The 4,961-nt window shown below is 35.7% G+C and overlaps 1 pseudogene across 1 annotated transcript; it reads left to right on the forward strand.

The window, feature by feature from the left end:
* Positions 1-301: 301 nt before the first annotated feature.
* Positions 302-1,844, forward strand: LOC143682925 (leucine-rich repeat-containing protein 57 pseudogene; annotated as a pseudogene). Its single transcript, XR_013175367.1, has 2 exons — positions 302-310; positions 347-1,844. The product of XR_013175367.1 is annotated as a leucine-rich repeat-containing protein 57 pseudogene (transcript).
* The last annotated feature ends 3,117 nt before the right edge of the window (positions 1,845-4,961 follow it).

A 4,961-nucleotide genomic window follows, 5' to 3' on the forward strand; every position in this document is an offset into this window, starting at 1 on the left:
GGAGGGGGTATGAACCTTGTGTTCTCTTTTTTGGCTACTTCCTGCTGTGTCTGGATGAAGCTGAAGGAGAAATTGTTTTGAGTCAGGCAGAGACACAATTAATTGGGTGTGGCAAGAGCAGGTTTTAAATTTTTGTTGTAGCAGGAATATGTTTTTAGAATTCTGCTTGTTAGTTATGGCTACTATTGACCTGTGAACAAACTTAGATAGACATTGTAAGAGGCAGGGGTTTAGGAAGAAAATTAATAGGAGGATAATTAAGGAGGAGTGAGTTGTTAATAAGATTTAAGGGGATCCCTGGCCAGCGCGGGTACGCGTCTTCTGCCGAGCTGTTTGTGAACTGAAGGGACCTGAGCCGCCGTGGCGCTAGGATGGGAAACAGTGCCCTTCGCGCTCATGTAGAAACCGCGCAGAAAACGGGTGTCTTTCAGCTCAAGGACCGTGGGCTGACCGAGTTCCCTTCAGAGTTGCAGAAGCTGACGAGCAATCTCAGGACCATCGACTTGTCCAACAACAAGATCGAGAGCCTACCGCCTATGCTGATAGGAAAGTTCACTCTGCTGAAGAGCCTCTCCCTGAACAATAACAAACTGACTGCTCTGCCTGATGAGTTATGCAATCTGAAAAAACTAGAGATGCTAAGCCTAAACAACAATCACCTACTGGAGCTGCCATCTACCTTTGGGCAACTCTCTGCCCTGAAGACCCTGAGCCTCTCTGGGAACAAGCTCCGGGCACTACCACCCCAACTTTGTATTCTACGGCACCTGGATGTTGTGGATCTCTCCAAGAACCAGATTCGGAGTATACCTGACATAGTGGGAGACCTGCAGGTCATCGAACTCAACCTCAATCAGAACCAGATATCTCAGATCTCAGTGAAGATATCTTGTTGTCCTCGCCTAAAAGTTCTTCGCCTGGAAGAAAACTGTCTTGAGCTCAGTATGCTTCCACGGAGTATCCTCAGTGATTCCCAGATCTGTCTGCTTGCTGTGGAAGGCAATCTTTTTGAGATAAAGAACCTTCGAGAACTGGAAGGCTATGATAAGTACATGGAGAGGTTTACAGCCACCAAGAAGAAGTTTGCATGATGTTCTCCAGGAGTATGGGAGCCTTATAAGACACCAACTTGGATCCTCTGTTGGAATGTGACAATATCAAAGGTTCCTGTCATTGTCAAGGATATTGGAAATAAGGAGGCTATACTCCAGGAGATATTTCACTCAATGATCTTTTTCCTTTTCAGGGCTCACCTCAAATAAGCTAAAAGAAAAGATATAGGAAGAGTCCTCCATTTTGAGCCATGGAGAGAGCACTGGACAATGTTGATCTTTAAAACCATCATTAGTTTGGCTTTAAGAAACCAGTTAGTTGTTCTTTATATTGTGAGGGATTGTTGCCTGTTAAAAATAGTTCCACTACAGCTTTCAATTTGTTTAGTTTCAATGTGTGTACATCCATAAAGTCAACTGCCATTCCACCTCTGTGTTTATACGTCATATTTTTATTTTTATGAAATTCAAACTTTGTGAGAGGCTGCTATGGTTAATCTAAGGATTTATTTTATTCCAGTCCATCAGTTCAATTGGATGTATATGACTGTGTCTTGATTAAAACTGTGCTTTGTGAGAAAAGCACCAAAACAACACTAGGGCTGCAGTAGCAATTATTGCAGGAGCTTACTGGTAGAAGTCTCTGAAGAGTAAAACTGTATATGCAACACTTGTAAGATAAAAGGAATTTTAATAATCAAGATTTTCCTGAAGCTTTGTTACAAATGTCTTATTTCTGGTAACCCTTTTCCCATTTTATATTTATAATGCTACTGATCAGATTATCTACCAAGAAACCATTGCTACAATATTTTAAAACAACTTATGTTTATCAAGCTTTTTCTCTGGCTAAGAGAATATACTAAATAAAGAATTTTTAATGAAAAAAAAAGATTTAAGGGGCAAAGGGATGAATTGATGAAATAAATTATTTTTGGAGAATTCAGCATTTTCAGGTTTTAGAGCTTTTTTGGCATTGGAACAATTTGGAGGTTTTAAGTTTCTGAAAAACAAACTTAATAAGTAAAATTTTATAGAGCATTAGGTATTTTTTAGGTTTTCTAGGAACATTGTTGGTTGGGATTTGCTTGCATAAGAGTAACCTCCAGAACAACCTCACAACTCGATTTGAAGTTTCTTAGCCATTGAAACTCTATTTTTCCCCCCCTTTTGGTAAGTTTACCTACATCAGGGTCAGGCTCATCTTTGGATTTTATGTCTCACAGTGCCAGGGCCAGCCATGTTCTGTGATGACAACGTCAGCTGTATTTCATGCTATTAGTTGCCAGGTTTATATTCCTGGAAACTATGTCCCTGTTGGGGGGAAGCCCAGAGATTGGCTTACAGAGAGACTACGTTTGAGCAACAGCAGAGATCTTCTGGAGATGGCTCTAAGGCACTAATTTTATGTAGGTTTAGTTTACTATTACAGAAACAAGTTTAATAAGGGCAAGCCTTAAAACTGAAGCCTTGGCTACCTGGAGGAATTCCTAATAGTTTCATTTTTCCCTGTTTTTTAAGGGACTTTGCAGACACTTTTTTCATTTTTTTTTTGCCCCAAACACTCTGAAATGTAAAGTATAAAACATTAATTTGTGCAAAATATCAAGATTTTGTTCCTTATTCTAGGTTCTTGTGGTAGTTAGATTCAGTTGTCAACTTGGCCAGGTGAAAGCACCTAGTTCTGTTGCTGTGGACATGAGCCAATGGTAGGTGAATCTCATCTGTTGCTAATTACATCCACAGTCGGCTAGGAGGCGTGTCTGCTGCAATGAGTGACGTTTAACTTAATTGGCTTGTGCTTAAATGAGAGAACGCAATGTAGCACAGTCTAGCAGCTCAGCATTCCTCATCTCAGCACTTGCAGCTCAGCCCAGGCCTTTGGAGAAGTCACCCCGGGGAAAGTTGTTGGAACCCAGGGCCTGGAGAGAAGACCAGCAGAGACCATCCTGTGCCTTCCACGTAAGAAAAGAGCCTCAGTGGAAAGTTAGCTGCCTTTCCTCTGAAGAACCAACAAAATAAATCCCCTTTTATTAAAAGCCAATCCGTCTCTGGTGTGTTGCATTCCGGCAGCTGGCAAACTAGAACAGTTCTATATTAAATAAAGCTGAATTAGGTTGTTAAATTTACTAGACAGATTAAATTAGATAGTGCACATTTGGGACAAAATAAACATTTTTCTTTTATCTTACAAAAAAGTTAAAGCTTTAAAATACACACAATGGTATTTTCTCCCTTGTATATTGATTTATCTTGGTTTTAACTATATCAATTTTATCACATTTTTAATTGGCATTTGAGGGTTATATAAAAGTAAAGTACCTTAGAATTTAATGATAATAGTTAATGCTTACAATTTGAGCTTTAATTTTATAAGTATTTTTAAATGAAGCTTTTTCAGAAATAAAAACAATAGACAGTTGTTTTATGTTAAGGCATCATAACAGAGGTTTTGTTCTATATTTCACATATTTACCAGAGTAATGTTATTTAACAGATAAAATATAATATATAAATTTGTTTAACTTTTTTTTTTAAGTTGAACACATATTTTTAGAGAAGTATTAGAGCAAAGCAGTACAACTGATAATTGGCTGTTTTTATGATTTGTAGCTCTTTTTTTTTTTACATGGCAGGCACTGGGAATTGAAACCTGGTCTCCATTGGCAGACAAGAGCTCTGCCTGCCGAGCCACTGTGGCCCATCCAGATTTGCAGCCTTTTAAAAATAATTAACATCATGATTAATAACACCATATCGGGGGTGCAAAGGTAGTTCAATGGTTATAATGCCTGCCTTTCATGCGGGAGACCTGGGTTCGATTCCTGGACCATGCACCCCCCAAAAATAAATAAATAAAAATAACACCATACCATTGCTTAACATTATATAGATTAATGTTAGGATATCATATTGATAGTGAGAATATTGTCAAATTTTGAGGAATTTATACAATGTTTAAATATATGAATATTTTACTTATTTAAATTTAATTAGTAATAAAAAAGAATTTTTTTAACCATTGTAATATGTCTTAAATACTTTTTATGCAATAGGGTTCAGTTATTTTAGTACCTTAGCACCTTATTTATACAAGGTGAAAGAACAAATTATGTGTAACTGTGAGAAGACTTGTTTTTTGAAAGAAAGGATAATGCTAGCATAAACATTAATAAAGATATTATTTTGATGTAAAATATTTTATACACAAAATTTGGATGATTAATAAAAATTGTTTTTTAAAATATTTTATATCAAGAGCATACTAGTAATTTATGTTAAGAGAACACAGAAAACTTAACTTTAGTTTTGTATGAATACTCAGCATAAGACAAAAACTTTCCTTTTTTTTGAAATATAGGCTAAACAGACCTATTACATTTTGCTCAGTACTGATTATCACAGCAGAATTCACTTTCATAAAGTCCTTCTTTATGACTCTTTACAATCATTTTATGACAGACAGAATTCATTTTCATAAATTTCTTTTTTATGAAAAAAATAATTGATTTTTTTAAGTAAAACATACCTAAGCTGGATAAAATTGTATTTGTTTAATTTAAAAATTTATCATTTAATCCCTTTTATTGTTTTTATAATATTTGAAAATTACAAAGAACTTTAAAAGTACATTGACTATTAAGCTCTGAGAAATATACTGAGCTCACTGAACTTGTCCCAAAATTAAATTTAGGAAAACTTTTTAATTGATTGTACAGACAGAAAGATAGTAGGTTTACCGCTCATTAAGAATTTTCCTATTATTTTGCTGTTACTATCCAGAGGTATGAGACTATACATTGAAAATGCATACAGACATAAATAAGAAATCTATTATTTTAAAAGAACAACAGAAACAAAAAAATATTTTTGAAAGGGATAAAGGATTGAATATGCCATCTTATCCCA

Source organism: Tamandua tetradactyla, chromosome 5, assembly GCF_023851605.1.
Source record: "Tamandua tetradactyla isolate mTamTet1 chromosome 5, mTamTet1.pri, whole genome shotgun sequence".
Taxonomy (NCBI): Eukaryota; Metazoa; Chordata; class Mammalia; order Pilosa; family Myrmecophagidae; genus Tamandua; species Tamandua tetradactyla.